Source organism: Rhinatrema bivittatum, chromosome 7, assembly GCF_901001135.1.
Source record: "Rhinatrema bivittatum chromosome 7, aRhiBiv1.1, whole genome shotgun sequence".
NCBI lineage: Eukaryota > Metazoa > Chordata > Amphibia > Gymnophiona > Rhinatrematidae > Rhinatrema > Rhinatrema bivittatum.
In genome coordinates, this window is record NC_042621.1 from 54755949 (window position 1) to 54773195 (window position 17247).

At 43.7% G+C, this 17247-nt stretch overlaps 1 protein-coding gene across 6 annotated transcripts in view; it reads right to left on the reverse strand.

The window, feature by feature from the left end:
* Positions 1 to 17247, reverse strand: part of TDRD12 (tudor domain containing 12) — a 387684-nt gene that overhangs the window by 66031 nt on the left and 304406 nt on the right. The gene's annotated exons all lie outside the window — the stretch shown is intronic.

Genomic DNA, 17247 nt, shown 5'->3' on the forward strand with positions numbered 1-17247 from the left:
CTACAGAGAACACCTCTTACAGGTGAGCAACTTTGCTTTCTCCGTGGACAAATATGACAAAGATCAGCCACACAAGTGAAGACTCCCAAGCTGAGGGATGCATGGAAATCCTTGTTGTATGTGCTATTATTTCTGAAGCATGCAGCTTATATTTAAAGTCAGAGTTGAAGAAATTAAATAGGCTTGAAGTAACAGAGGAACAGGATATATATTGTTGAAGACCAGTGCACCAGATAGTAAATCTTTTCCATTTGAAGTTATAAGATCTTCTTGTCAAGCATTTTCTAGATGCAAGGAGAACCTTAAATTTTCTCTACAATTGCCTTCTGAAATGAGTTAGTTTGCTTTCAACATCCATGCAATCAGAACAGATGACTGAAGTTTCAGATGTATAAAATCCCCCACTGCTCTGAATAATCAGGAATCTATTTTAAAAACTTATTACCAGCGTGGCGTAAGGGTTACCACATGCTGCATAGCAATGTCTGTATGTTATTTTCTTCAATAAAAAAATTTAAACATTAAAAAAAAAACTTATTACCAGCATGCTCCAAAAAACCACCCATAAATCAATTTGCATAAAAACAATTAGTGTAACATAAACAGACTCACTAAATTACTTAGAATCCTCCAATCTTGAGGGGGAAGAGACATCATCCCGGCTGACGGCTGCCTGGAAACTCAACTCCCACTGTAATTGATTAACATCCTTATTTTTAGTAGGCAAAAACAGCCGGAAGTAATAATCTTGATATCTTAGAATTCCCTTTACTCTGTGATGTCCACGAGAAAGAAGAAAGTGAATTTGCAGCATTTTTCTTTTATTAATGCGATGGTCGAGTCGACGGGGCCTAGCAGAGAAGAGAGACTTGGAGGAAACAAACAGATGTTGGCTTGGAAGGCAGTAATGATGCACTTTTGACTACAGACACAGGAACTCCTATGAAGATGGATTTCCAACAATGGTTCTGAGAATTGATACAAGGTATGCTCGGCATTAAGAAAGAAATTCTGAAAACAGTGCTGACCTCCGGAGAGATATCAATGATCTGGGAAATAGAGTGGAAGAAGACGAGACATGCTTAGATGGTCATGATTAAACCCTATCAAAATGTAAGTCTGAGATCCTTGGCTTGGAAAGAAAGAAAAGAGTTAAAGTGACTGAAATGAACATCAGGATGACAGATCCAGGTGAGTAAACTTACAATTTTGTGACATATTGGAGAGGCCAGAATTTGGTGACTGTAGCCACAAACACAGTATATGTACATTAATATTAGGCCAAGATGAGGAGATGGCAGTGCTTCCCCGAATTGAGCTTTAGAGAGTGTATCGATTGCTTGGGGCAGCTGTGGGGCAATTTTCCACATGATATAACTGTTTCCACAAGTTTTCCTTGAAGGAATAGATCTTTAAGAATGCCACAAGGATGGGATGAATATTGTGGAAAGATCATAAGATTGAAGTGTATCAGGATCTGTCCCCTATAACAAGAAGAAAGCAAAGGTAATTCAAGGTTATAGCGGCCATTTTGCAAAGAAAAACATAAAATATTGCTGCTGTTTCCCTTTGGACTTTCATTTATCATTGATGGGAAATCATTGTGAGCCAGCACACCAGAGGAAGCTAGGTTGGCGCTGGTGAATTTGGATACAGTTTCACGGAAGTCCAGTCAAAGCAAGAGTCTTATCTACGCATTCCAGGGAAGGCCTTGTGAATTGGTAACATGTCGCAAAAGGAGGGAAGCAGTTAAGGAGGTAGTCGGGGGGCTCCTTCTCTTCCAAAGATGCATTGAACTGAGACTTTAAGAGGGACTTAATAATTACCTTACATATTTTATGATTTGGTTGCGCAGTTTCAATATAATGCTGTTCTCTTTATGGGAGGAATTCAGAGCCTTAAGGAGCAAATTCTAGTAATTATGTTTGAGGGTTTTTGCTGGTGAAATATAGATATCAACAAGAGAGATTGATAAGAGGATATGTTTTGTATTTGTTATATATTAGCGGGATATTTTGAGGTGGTTGGGTGGGGGATTTTTAGTTGGATGCCGACTTCCCCTGTGTAAGGGTATTTCCACACAATGGTGGTATGGTGTGTTAAGGGAATGGGGGTGGGGGAGGGGGAATAAGGGAGGGAACAAGGCAGGTTTATTATACCGGGGATTAATATTGCTGATCATTATATTATGGATATTGCTACTGCATATGGATGAATATTGTATGACCAGGAAGGGGAGGGATTTTTTGTTGATATACTGTTCTAAGCAGCCTGTAAGAACAGCACTGCTATGGCAGATATGAAAATAATAGCTCTGAATATCAAGGGTTGAATTCACTTCAAAAAAAGGAAATTGCTGTTTCAGGAAGCAGCTCTGACAGAAGACACAATATTTTGCCAAGAAACTCATCTTCATAGACAACATAAAAGATTACTAATATCTGGTTTCTTCCCACACCAATTTTTAACTTCCACTACTGTTAAACATAAATATGGGGGAGTAGGAATACTTAAAAAAAAAATTGGCTATTCATATTAGATCAGTTATAAGAAATGTAGAGGGGTGCTATATAATGGTAAAGACTAACCTCCATGGAAAGATATTCTTTGGTCAATATTTATGAACCCAGTGTTTCTCAAGGAGAGTTGTTTTTTTTTAAACTTACTTTCCAATGTCCTTTCTGAATGGATGGAGGATCATCTGATTTTGGGGGGGTGGGGGGTTAATTTAACTTTATGTCCTTATTTGGATAATACAGGTGGGATACATTTAAAATCAAAACATCACAGATTATGTTTAAGACGACTGATAAATGAGTGGATGTATGGAGATTAAGAAATCCAGGATTGTGTAATTATTCCTTTTACTCACAGCCAAATTCATCTTACATTAGACTTGATTCATTTCTTGTGGATAAATCATTAGTTCACTATCTTTTAAATGCTGATATAGGCCAGATCATGCCTCTATATGGATTACCTTGGGAAATACGAGTAATAGGAAATCTAGGCACTGTTGGAGATTAAATGATAGTTTGTTGAGTGACAAGGACTGTGTGTCCCAACTACTGGATGAAGTTAGGTTAAACTTATTTCTAGGGCCTCTTACATTAAGCGGGAAAATGGAAAGTCACATTTGTCCTTGTAATGCCAGATAGCACAGCTAGAATTGAGGCACAGCTAGAATTGAGACACAAGAGATAGCTAGATCCAACGGTGCTTAGTAGACTGTTTTCTTTAATATCTACATTGTATAGCTTGGAACTGGAAGCTATTTCACATCAGATGAATTTGGTTAAACAAGAGCATTATGAATTTGGATGTAAAGCTATCAAGCTTTTAGCAGAGAATTGAAAAAGGAAATGATACAAAATCATATTTTAAAATTAAGGATAGGCAAGGGAATCTGGTCTGTGATGCTCAACATTATTTCTGAACATTTTAACCAGTTCTATAAAGAACTTTATGCAGCTCATTAGTCTATACAGATGAGATTGATACCTATTTGGATAAGGTCCTTTTGCCTTGGATTTCTAATAAGGGTCTGGAATTTATTAATGGGGATATCAACGTAATGCAAGTGGAACAGGTGATAAAGGAATTGAAGGTGGGCAAACCACCAGGGCTAGATGGGTTTACGGTGAAATTTTATAAAGTATTGAAGTCTGTACTAGTGCAATCTCTAGTTTAATTCAAAACCTGGTAGAGATGCCACACTTTTGGGCTGATACAGTATGGAGCGCACTGTTAACCCGCCATTGGACGCGTGTTTTCCCTTACCCCTTATTCAGTAAGGGGCCAAAAACGTGCGTCCAATCCGCCGAACCTAATAGTGCCCACAACATGCAAATGCATGTTGATGGCCCTATTAGGTATTCCCGCGTGATTCACAAAGCAAAATGGCAGCCAAGCCGCACATTTTACTTTCAGAAATTAGCGCCTACCCAAAGGTAGGCGTTAATTTCTTTGAGCACCAGGAAAGTGCACAGAAAAGCAGTAAAAACTGCTTTTCTGTGCACTTTCTGTGCATGGCAATATTAAGTCGATGGTCCCAAAGGGTAAAAAAGTAAAAAAAAAAAAAAATTTGAAGTCGGCCCGCAGCTGTCGGGTCGAAAACCAGACGCTCAATTTTGTCGGCGTCCCATTTCCAAGCCCGTGGCTGCCAGCGGGCTCGAGAACTGACGCCTGCAAAATTGAGCGTCGGCTGTCAAACCTGCTGACAGCCGCCGCGCCAGTCCAAAAGGAGGCGCTAGGGACACACTAGTGTCCCTAGCGCCTCCTTTTGCCTGCTCCTACCGCCGGGCCTCATTTAAATAGAGAATCGCGCGCACAGGAGAGTGGCCTGTGCGTGCTCCAGGAGAGCGGGCGTTCACCCGCTCTCCCACGGACTTTACTGTATCGGCCCGTATGTGGGTCCTATAGGCCTATCTCTTTAATAAATACTGACTTAAAAATTCTAGCAAAGATAATAGCTCTACATTTAGCCCCTTTCTTGATTCATCCAGATCAGACTGGCTTTGTACTTGAAAGGTTGGCCTCTGAAAATGTGTGCAGAGTGTTGAACCTGATTTAGTGGGCACAGAAGAATAATATTCCATCAGTCTTGTTGGCCGTAGATGCCGAAAAGGCGTTTGATGGAGTTCATTGGTCCTTCCTTTTTTGAGTGCTGGATAAAATGGGGTTGGTGCAATTTTCTTATCTGGGTGCGGAAACTGAATAAGAATTCATCAATGTGCATCAAAATTAATGGTGAATATTCTAAGAGTTTCCCCATATGCAGAAGAACTGAACAGGGCTGCCCTCTATCACCTTTACATTTTGCTGTATTATCAGAGCCTTTAGTAGAGAAAACTAGATGTTTTACTGTGATAAAAGTAATAGAAGTAAAACAGGACACGTGTCTTTGTGGATGACAATTTGTTTACATTGTCAGATCCAATTAACACTCTTAAGTCATTGCCACTTGAGATGGAAAACTTCAGTAAGGTATCTAGATTTAAAATGAATGCAGATAAATTTGAACCCCTAAATATAAATTTATCTAACGAAATGGTTGAGAATATAAAACGGCCTTTTGTCTTTAAGTGGGCTAAAGAGAGAGTTCACTATTTGGGGATTCAGACTGGGGTTTCGAGGGATCAATTATTTCAGAAGAACTATGTTCCTCTGGACAAAGCTATTTCACAAAATCTAAAACATTGGGATCAATTTAATTTGTCACGGATAGGGAGAATAGCGGTGGTTAACGTGAACCTTTGCTCAGATATAGCTATCTGTTCAAGGCTATTCCAATAGCAATCTCGGAGGCAAGTTTGACTCTATGGTAATGGAAATTGTTTAGATTTATCTGGAGACAGAGGCCTCCAAGGGTATCCAGTTCTATATCAACCTAGGCTTAGGGGGTGGTTTGGGAGTACAGAGATTACAATGGTATTATAATGCCTCTCAATTTTGTGTGGCGACAGAGTGGCATACAAGTATAGGGACAAAACGGTGTGTTAAATTGGAAGATTTAGGGAAAGAGATATCTCTTGGAATACTGCTGTGAACACCATCTAAAGTTAGACCTCCTATCATTGAAATATTTCCCAATTCCCATTGAGTGTATGGGATAGATGGAAGCATTACTGGTAGGTGATAGAAGGTATCTCTTTAGGGCCTTATTTCAGTGTACTAAAGATTTTACCCTGGGGCATACATCTTTAGCTTTTCAAAAGTGGAAGGAGATGGGTTTATGAAAATTGGAACAGTTATGGGATGGAAAGAGGGTTATTCTTCTTGCAGTTTTACAAGAAAACTTTATTATCCACCAGTAATATTTTTCCTTATGTACAACATCACACTTCATGCACCATAAAGAGGTGCTTAGTGATCTCTTCAAGGTAAAACAATATTCAAAAGCTATTGTGATCAGGCAAATAAAATTTGGAATTATTTCTAAATTATATGGGATATTGAATGGGGAGCTTTCTAGGACACCGATGTATATTAAAGCCTGGGAAAGATCTAAATACGCAATTAGAAGAGGTGGCATGGGATACTTGTTTTCTACGAATTGGTAAGAGTTCTGTATCTTCCTATCATATGGTAAATAGGTACAAAGTTTTACATAGATGGCATTTAACACCAGAGCGCTTTCATAAAATATTTCCTCAGATTGATGAAAAACGTTTCAGGGATGTGAGCAGATTGGATCTTACTTTCATATTTGGTGGGAGTGCCCATTTGTGATACCCTACTGGGATAGGATCCTAGATTTGATATGGAAGATAGTGGGAATAAAGGTACCTAGAAATCCAACATTTTTTCTGCTACATATGTTAAGATATGGAAGCAGAATCCACTTTTGTCACTAATAGAGCAAATTATTATTGTAGCTAGGTGAGAAATAATTAAATTTTGTAAATCACTTATACACTCCAGTATGGAACAAGTATGCTCGCGTATTGAGAAAGAACATCTTATGGAGAAACTCACTGCTATTAAATGGGTACTATGAAGAAATCTGAGAAGGTGACCGGGTGGGGGGGGGGGGGGGGCTTGGAGCGGAGTTTTGGGATCTTGGGTATTTTTTGGGATCTTGAGATTATTAATTATTGTGGGTGAACATTTTTATAGATGTATCATATAATTTGTCAGCAATATAAATGTTTTACATTTGGTGATATCTCTGGTAACATGGGACATATGATGGAAGGGAGGGGGTTTGAGGGGTGGTGAAGGGACAGGCTTTTCTGAGATAATTGCTGGATATGGAGTTATTATTATGGATGGATGATCATAGTATCTTCTATTATGTTATTGTGTTTAATGCTGTCAGATGCGGTTTCATGCTCTCTGTATCGTTTTTCTATTTGTTATTAAAAGTCAATAAAAATATAAATTAAAAAAAAGAATCCTCCAATCTCTAAGAACATACCAAAGTTTTACTGCTACTATTGTATATCTAGTATAAATGCTTGCCTGAATGCTTGTAAGGGGTAAAGGTTGTGGAATATAACCTCACCTTAAAACCCTTGCGAGGTTAGAGTGATTCACTTTAAAAACAAACAAAAACCTGTTGACTCACTGGTGAACCCCATCTCTTGCAGTTTAAAACAGACTGGGAGGAAAAAGTAAGTAGTACATGCTGGAAGCAGAGACAGAGAACCAAATGGGTAGCCTAGAGGGAGAGGGATTACCTGGATCCAGGATGTTGTGTTTGTGGCATTGTAGACCCTTGGTCGCAGTGGAGATGACTCTGTCGATGGGGAGGGGCCACGTGGGGAACCACTGCGATAGGCTGAACTCAGATAGCAGACACACTATGGATAGAGGCTTTATTGTACAGATGTAGATAGATGGTAAAAGCAGGAAGGTAAGGCACTGATCCACAAAGTGCCTGTACGTTCAACAGGCTCAGAAGTGTACTCTCACCCAGATGTTCATAATAGGCGGGAGCCCACAGTGCGGGTAATGCCGTGCCTGGTGGGTGAAGCTAGAGCACCGGATCATAGAGGAACTCATGGAATGAAGGCATCTTCCTGATGGTAGAATAGTGGGGTTGAAGATCCATGGTGCAGGATATAATGGCTGATAGGCCCTCGAGGAGCACGTAGCCAATAGTCTGATATTCTGAAATGTAGAGAGAGAGAAAGACCCCCAAGAAGCAGTTGTCTTAGTTAGTGAGGACCCCGAAGGGTAGCTGGAAGTGAGATACCCCCGAGGAGCGGGTGTCTAGAGCTTCTACAGGAGCGAGGCCCTTGGAGTGATAGCGGCATCTAAGCGTGCAGCTTAGAGCGATCAGAGTAGCTAAACCGAAGTCCTTGCTAAGTGGAGGCTTGTTATACCCGGAAGTCCTTGCTAAGTGGAGGCTTGTTATACCCGGAAGTCCTGAAGTCATGTGGTGGGGCCACCCCCGAGGTTCCCGCCATGACGTATTTTTGAGCGTAAGAGATGTGCGCGCTCGCACCCTAGGAGGCCACAGGAGTGAGCATGGCGGAGCTAGTTTGGAAACGCCGAGACCCTCAGCACGGAGGCAGCCATCTTGCCCAAGGAGAGTGAGAGAGGAGAAAAAGAGGTAAGGCAGAGTGGTCGCAGCCATCTGCAACCGACAGACGCAACAGTACCCCCCTTCAAAGGGCCCCCCTCCAAGACCTCTTCCAGGTGGTCTGGGCTTGCATGGATGTGCCAGGTGGAATTGATGTACCATCTCTTTGTCTGTAATATTGGCCAGTGGTTCCCAGGAGTTTTCATCTGGGCTGTAGTTCTTCCATGAGATGAGATACTCCCATGCCTTACCTCTTTTACGTACATCAAGGATGTCTACGGCATATTCAATGTCATCTTCGGTATCCAGGCTGGTAGGCTCTGGGTCTTTCCTGGAGATCTCGGAGAGTATCACTGGCTTTAATAGAGATACATGAAATGCATTGTGTATCTTCATTGATGGAGGCAGTTTGAGACTGTATGTTAGATTTCCTAATAGCCAAAGGATGGAGAAGGGTCCCACAAAACGAGGTGCAAATCTTTCAGAAGGAAGCTTAAGTCGAAGGTACTTGGTGCTTAACCAAACCTTGTCTCCAGGCTGAAACTGGGGTGCTTTTTTTTTTTTTTTTTTTTTATATTTTATTAATTTTCAAACAATATAACAAGACAAACTTGTAAGGAAATACAGAAACTCAAATCTTAAAGATATTATACATACATCCACATGTATTTACTAATACATATATGTGAAATCCTAATTTTAGCTGCATTTCATTGGAAAAGGGGGGAGGAGGAACAAGGAAAAAAATCAAAGGAGAACAAAGGAAATTTATACCACTTAAATTTGCTGCTGTGTAGGCCTCTACTTACTATATGCCCCCTTTATACATGGCTTATGTCCCCCCTTTCAGGAACTGTCTCAGTTGATCGGGCATAAAAAAAATATATGTATTACCAGCAAACATTATAACACATTTGCATGGAAACCGTTAACAGGAAACTTGCCCCTTTGGCCAATACCTCGGGGCGCATTGTTATAAACATCTTCCTCCACTGTTGGGTGGCCTTGGAAAGGTCTGGATAGACCCTACCTCTCATAAAGGGAGTATTGATATTTTGAAAATATGCTTTCATCATCTGTGCCCTTTCTGGCTCGGTGAAAAAGGAAACAAAGACCTGCCCTTTCTATAACTTCCATATTTGTGTTTTCTAGATACTCCGTTAAGTTTACTAAGTCAACCCTATTATCCCCAAGAGGTAATTGAGAAACATCTCTTCTAGCTGGTAAAAATAAAACTTTTTTTTTTAAGGAAGGCAACAATTCTACAGGGATCTTTAGTATCTCAACCATGTATCTTTTAAAAGTCACTATTGCAGGTTCTCCCATTACTTTAGGAAAGTTCACCACTCTTACATTCATATGTTGCAGGTAGTTTTCAATTGATTCAATTCTTCTTTGAGATATAATTCGGTCTTTCATAAGAGAGGTATTTAAATCTTGAACCTGTTTTAAATTAACAGAAATATCTTGAACAACATTAGCTTGTTCATGGAATTTTCCTTTTTGTTCTTTATCCACCAAATCCAGTCTTTTATCGATATTTCCCATCTGCAGAGATTACTCTCTGAGGGTCCTGGCATTTACCATCATTAGATCCCAGAGGGACTCTAATGTTATTTCCGCTGGTTTCTTAAACTCCCAGGGCTCCAAAATATCAGTTCCTACCTCCTCCTGTTGGAGCTTCATGCCCGATGTTCCTGGAGAGTCGACTCCCATTTCGAGGTTTCCCCTCTCTGAAGTCTCTCGTCCATCACCCGGGAGAGATAGTCCTGATAATCTTGTCCCAGCTCCTGTAGTGTCGGTGGTTCCTCCACGCTGAGTCTGCATGGTCAAACTTGTATCGGCAATCTCAGTCCCGCCGACCGCACCGAGGGGAGAGCTACATAGCAGACCCAGAGGGTCAGGTGGGCTCAGAGTAATCTCGCCAGGCGAAAGTTCCGCTCCTCTCGAGACTTCCGCAGCGGCGTTTAGAGCCCCCATCAAAGTGCCTGGGATCGCGAAGTCTGTCATAAACCGCTGCCCTGTCGGGCCAGGTAGGTCAGGAGGATAGGCTCTGACCTTTCCCTTCCTCTTATGAGGCATTGTCAAAGAAATTTTAAATAAAGAAATTTCAAGGAAATATTAGGATACAGAGCAGCGAGACTCAGCGTCCTGCAGCAGCGGCCATCTTGAAACTGGGGTGCCTTTTGATGATGAGCATCATAGGTTCTCTTTGCTTTTTGTCCTGCTTTGAGGAGAAGCTCCTTCATCTGAGATAATTCTGCTGCGGTAGCTGGGCAGCAGGAGAGGCTGACAATGGAATTGGCAGCGGAGGTAATGGTTGTCTTCCGTAGACAAGCTGGAAAAGGGAAGACCCGTTGAAGAAGCAGGATGTGAATTTATGGCAAATTCTGCCCAGTCATTCTGTCGAGTTGACGTAAGATTGTAGAAATTGTTTTAGCGTTCTATTCATCCTCTCAGTCTGACCATTAGACTGAGGATGGTAGGCAGAGGTCAAGTCCAGGGCGATCTCAAATTTTTGACATAATGCTCTCCAAAACTTTGCAGTAAATTGCACTCCCCTGTTGGATAGGATATGTTTAGGCATCCCATAAAGATGGAAGATGTGTTTAATGAAGAGTATTGCTAACTCAGTAGCAGAGGGTAATCCTGGTAATGCTACAAAATGTGCCATTTTAGAGAAAAGGTCGACCGTAAACCATATGGTTTTATTGCCGCTGGATGATGGCAGGTCCACTAGGAAATCGGTAGCGATATGGGTCCATGGTTCATCCGGTGATGGTAGAGGCTGTAATGGGCCACACGGACGCCAGGGTGGTGGCTTTTGCTTGGCACAGACAGTGCAGGAAGGCATGTACGATTGTATGTCCTTCTTCATGGTTGGCCATCAATAGTATCTTTGCAACATAGCTAGGGTACGACTCTGTCCTGGATGGCCTGCCAGACAGAATCATGTGCCCACTTCAACAGTTTGTTTCTTAAACGTCTGGCCACTACAGTCTTCCTGGCAGGTACCGTGTGGGTAGCTGCGAGGACCACTCTTTCAGGATCGATGATATGACGGGGTTCATCCGGCACATCCTGAGGCGAGAAGGATCGTGATAGGGCATCAGCCCGAGTGTTGTTCTCTTCTGGACTGTACTTCAGAAGGAAGTCAAATCTGTTGGAAAAACAGAGACCATCAAGCTTGACGGTGGTTGAGTCATTGAGCATGACGAAGGTACTCTAGATTCTTATGATCTGTGTATATCACTATTTGGTGTTGTGGGCCTTCTAGCCAAGGATGCCACTCTTCAAAAGGCAGCTTGATTGCGAGAAGCTCCTTGTCTCCTATCCCATAATTTCTCTCAGCAGGCGAGAATCGCCTAGAAAAGAAGAAGCAAAGATGGAGCACACTGGATTCGCTGTACTGACTTAGAACCGCCCCCACACCAAAGTTGGATACGTCGACCTCCACGATGAAAGGATGGTGTGGGTCAGGGTGGCGAAGACACAGCTTCTTTTGAAAAGCCTCTTTAAGTGTCAGGAAGGCTGAGATGGCTTCTGGAGACCAATTGGCAGGATTGGTTCCTTTCTTGGTCATAGCAGTTAGAGGGACTGTCAATGAGTAGTTTTTAATAAAGGATCAGTAGTAATTGGTGAATCCTAAGAAGCGTTGCAATGCCTTCAGGCTTGTGGGTTGATGCCTATCCCGGATACTCTCGTTTCTTGGGGTCCATTTGAAAACCACTCTTAGAAACAATGTATCCCAGGAAGGGTACAGCTTCTTTGTGAAATTCGCACTTCTCAAGTTTTGCATAAAGGTGGTACTCACACAGGCGTCTTAGGACTTTAACATCCTCCTGATGATGTTGCAGATCTTGAGAAAAAAATCAGTATATCATCGAGATATTAATGTATTGATACAGTAAGTCCCGTAAGATGTTGTTCATCATATTCTGAAAGACTGCAGGTGCGTTACTTAAACCAAAGGGCATGACAAGGTATTCAAAGTGTCCATCACAGATGTTAAAAGCAGTCTTCCATTCGTCTCCTTCTCGAATACGCACCAAGTTGTAAGCTCCTTTTAGGTATAATTTGGAGAATATTTTGGCTCCTTGGAGCCCATCAAACAGTGCTGATATTAAGGGCAGGGTACCTGACCTTGATGGTGATATCATTCAGACCCCTGTAATCGATGCAGGGACATAAGGTGCCATCCTTTTTCCCTATGAAAAACAAGCTTGCACCACCAGGTGATTTGGAAGGTCTGATAAATCTCTTTTGTAGATTTTCCTGTATGTTGGTAGACAAGCTTTAGTCTCCGCTACTGAAAGAGGGTAAACTCTTCCTTTGGGAGGTTCTGAATCTGGCTTCAGATTTATGGCACAGTTGAACTCTCTGTATGGCGGAAGAACATCAGCTGCTTGCTTTGAGAAAACATCCTGGAAGGAGGTGTATTGTGGAGGTAAGCCAGATAATGATGGGATAGTGGGCATGCAGATGAGCGATGAAACTTCAGCAAGACACCGACCATGTCAGTCTGGTCCCCACCGGGGCAGTTCCAAGGTAGCCCAATTAAATTGTGGCTTATGGTCTTGAAGCCACGGCAGCCCCAATACCACCGGATGCATGGCTTTTTCCAATACTAAAAAGGAAACAGATTCTGAATGTAGAACTCCAGTGTGCAGGCCGATGGCCTGGGTGGTCAATGAAACTTCTCCAGGAAGTGGTAATCCATGGATAGATGACAATAGCAGAGGCTTAGCTATTGGTGTGGTAGGAATCCGTAGATGTTCAACCAAGCACTTCAGAATAAAATTACCTCCGGCACCGGAGTAAATGAGAGCAAGAGTCTGAAATTCGAGACCTCCACAAAGCAGAAATACTGGTAATGATAATGGAGGAGTAGGAAAGGTGAGGCCCAGGAGAGGTCCTCCTGCAGATCCCAGGACTGTCAGTTTCCCAGACAAATGGGACAGGTTTGGACGGCATGACCCAATTGGCCACAGTACATGCACAACCCCATGTGCTTGCGATAATGTCTCTCCTTAGAGGTCAAATGGCTTCGGCCTAGTTGTATAGGCTCTTCCTCCTCTAGGGGTGCAGACTGTAAGCTGGATGCAAGGCATAGGTTTAGGACGGTTGGCCCCCACTGTAGACTTTTGTGGACTCTTAGCTCCTGAGTACGATTGCGGATACAGCGGTCAATTTTCCCCGCCAGTTCCATCAGGGAATCAAGGGTATCAGGCAAATCACGAGCCACTAATTCGTCTTTTACGCGAGAGTTGAGACCCTCCATGAATATGGCATGTAAGCATCCAGTATCCCAATGTAGTTCGGATGCTAGAGTCTTAAATTCAATAGCAAAGTCTGTAAGTGGCTCATTACCTTGCTGAAGGTTGAGCAAGGCAGATCCAGCGATGGTCTGGCGAGCCAGGTCATCAAACACAGACTTAAAAAGTCTTAGAAATCCTGGTAGGTTATTCAGGATAGGATCTTCATGCTCCCATAATGGTGAAGCCCAGACCAGGGCTCGTCCTTCTAGGAACGACAGGATGTAGGTGGTCTTTGAAGCTTCAGTGGGAAAGAGGGTAGGCTGTAATGAAAAATGCATGCTGCATTGATTAACAAACTCTCTGCACATCTTGGCTTCACCCGTAAAGCGGGTAGGTGTAGATAAAGGTACAGTGGTCTTAAGGGTTACCACTGGTGACAGCAATTCATTCACAGGAGGAGCTGAAGAGTTCAGTTGAGCGTGTAACTGATTGAAGGCAGTAGCTAGGCTCTCCAAAGACTTTTGTTGTTCATTGATCCACTGGGCTACGCCAGGGATGGCCTGCAGGGCTGCGAGTTGAGCAGAGTCCATGGAGTTAGCAATCTGTTGTGTTTGTGGCATTGTGGACCCTTGGTCACAGTGGAGATGACTCTGCCCACGGGGAGGGGCCCCGTGGGGAACCACTGCGATAGGCTGAACTCAGATAGACACACTATGGCTAGAGGCTTTATTGTACAGCAGTAGATAAGATGGTGAAAGCAGGAAGGTAAGGCACTGATCCACGAAGTGTCAGTACGTTCAACAGGCTCAGAAGTGTAGTCTCACCCAGATGTTCATGATAGGCGGGAGCCCGCAGTGCGGGTAACGCCGCGCCTGGTGGGTGGAGCTGGAGCACCGGATCATAGAGGTACTCACGGAATGAAAGCATCTTCCTGATGGTAGAATGGTGGGACCGAAGGCCAGTTGTGCATGATATAATGGCTGGTAGGCCCTCGAGGAGCGAGTAGCCAATAGTCCGATATCCTGAAATGTAGAGAGAGAGAAAGACCCCCGAGGAGCAGTTGTCTTAGTTAGTGAGGACCCTGAAGGGTAGTTGGAAGCGAGAGACCCCCCGAGGAGCGGGTGTCTACAGCTTCTACAGGAGTGAGGCCCTTGGGAGTGATAGCGGCATCTAAGCGTGCAGCTTAGAGCGGTCAGATTAGCTAAACCGAAGTCCTTGCTAACTCAAGGTGGTAGCGGAAGCGGAGACTTTTTATATCTGGAGGTATTGACGTCATGTGGTGGGGCCGCCCCTGAGGTTCCCACCATGCCATGTATTTGAGCGCAAGAGATGTGTGTGCTCGAGCCCTAAGAGGCCACGGGAGTGAGCATGGCGGAGTGGGGCGCCCATGCTAATTTGGAAACGCCGAGACCCTCGGCACTCAGCACCAGAGGCAGCCATCTTGCCCAAGGAGAGTGAGAGAGGACAAAAAGAGGTAAGGCAGAGCAGTCGCAGCCGTCTGCGACCGATGGATGCAACACAGGAGCAGAGATGCCTGCAGCCTTTAGTTAGAGCTTTTAAACCTACAAAAGATACAGTTGGGAAGTGAGTGCTATATGGTCCTAGGAAACTGGATTGGCCTATTGGACTATTAATGTGTTATGATCGTGGACCCTTGGGACGGCTGAGACGGTGGATGGTATGCTGTGGAGGCCCACAGCGAGCGTCACAGCTGGGAGGGCAGCACGGAAGAGACTCGGAAGTGGCTTCACCACTGGAAGTCCGAGGTCCCCCCAGGAGGAGCCCATAGGGACCCGGACCTCTTGGACTTAGGTGGGACCCTATGCGACCAAGGATCCTGACTGTGGCCGAAGAGGTGGACGAAGGGCGGCTGGACCCAGGTAGTTGAAGAGTCTTCACCCTCGGAAGCCCGCAGCTCCCCCGGGAGAGCCCGAGGCGCTGGGACTTAGGAGAATCCTCTGGGTCAGCAAGTACCAGATACCTGAGGAGATGGAAGAAGCCAAAGTCGGAGTCCAAGAGTGAAGCCGGGTCAGAAACCAGAAGTCAGAGATCCAAACCAAAGCCAGGGACGAAAGCAGAAGACTGAGTCGTGGGACGGAGCCGGGTCAAAGCCAGAAGTCAGAGGACAAACCAAAACCAGGAGTGGAAGCTGATGAAGTCAGGAAATGAAGCTGGGTCAGAAGCCAGGACGAACAGGACACACTGTAGCAACTAATAACTCAGGAAACTGAGGAACCTTGTTGCAAGGCGCTGTCTAGGTGAAGCTGCAGGGTTTAAATACCCTGCAGCATCTGAATTCATCCAGGGCGTCCTCTATAGTTTTCCCACGCTGGCCCCTTTAAGAATGGCTCCTCCTTGTGCGCGCGCATCTAGGGGGCAGGGCCAGCCGCCGCGGATCGTCAGCATCTCTCCCGAGGAGGGAGAGACCGCTGGGGGCCATGCAGGCCCGAGAAGACCGTGAAACAGCCCGGGCCATCCCCGAGGTAGGTGGAGGGACCGTGGGCACGGCCCGAGACCGCAACATAATGTACCTTTCTAGTCTGATGTTTCAGTTTAAGTAGAAATACCAGAATTTTAAAATGTAAAATAAACACTGTTTTGACTGCAATTAGAGGGCTCTGAGAAGAGGGCTCTGAGAAGTGTGCTCCAGAAAACTGTTAGGAGATTGTACAAGGCCCAGTCAATGATCTGTTGCAATGCCTTTAGTTGTTTCTTGAAAGATTTATGACACTCAATTACCAGCAGCTGTATTGGGAGTGAATTCCAGCACACTGGTCCAGCGACCGAAAAAACTCCCCCTAGCGTTTATCAAATGCATTAATCATGGGGAAGGAACGTTCAAGTGACCCCGATTACTAGAATGCAGAGCATGGGATGGTCAATAAATCCTTAGCGCACTACTAATACAAAATGCTGCCTCATTATTCAAGGCCTTAAGAACATAAGAAATTGCCATGCTGGGGTCAGACCAAGGGTCCATCAAGCCCAGCATCCTGTTTCCAACAGAGGCCAAACCTGGCAAGTACCCAAACACCAAGAAGATCCCTTGCTACTGATGTAATTAATAGCATTGGCTATTAGCTAAGTAAACTTGATTAATAGCAGTTAATGGACTTCTCCTGCAAGAACTTATCCAAACCTTTTTTGAACCCAGCAACACTAACCACGTCCTCTGGCAACAAATTCCAGAGTTAATTGTGCATTGAGTGAAAAAAATTTTCTCTGAATAGTCTTAAATGTGCTACTTGCTAATTTCATGGCATGCTCCCTGGTCCTTCTATTATTTGAAAGTGTAAATAAGCAAATCACATCTATTTGTTCAAGACCTCTCATGATCTTAAAGACCTCTATCATATGCCCCCTCAGCCGTCTTTTCTCCAAGCTGAACAGCCCCAACTTCTTCAGCCTTTCCTCATAGGGGAGCTGTTCCAGTCCCTTTATCATTTTGGTTGCCCTTCTCTGTACTTTCTCCATCGCAACTATACCTTTTTTGAGATGCAGCGACCAGAATTGTACACAGTATTCAAGGTGCAGTCTCACCATGGAGCAATAGAGGCATTATGACATTTTCCATTTTATTAACCATTCCCTTCCTAATAATTCCTAACATTGTTTGCTTTTTTGACTGCTGCTGCACACACTCAGCCGACGATTTCAAAGTATTATCCACTATGATGACTAGATCTTTTTCCTGGGAGGTAGCTCCTAATATGGAACCTAACATCGTGTAACTACAGCAAGGGTTATTTTTCCCTATATGAAACACCTTGCACTTGTCCACATTAAATTTCATCTGCCATTTGGATGCCCAATCTTCCAGTCTTGCAAGGTCCTCCTGTAATGCATCACAATCCTCTTGTGATTTAACTACTCTGAATAATTTTGTATCATCCGCAAATTTGATAACCTCACTCGTCGTATTCCTTTCCAGATCATTTATAAATATATTGAAAAGCACCG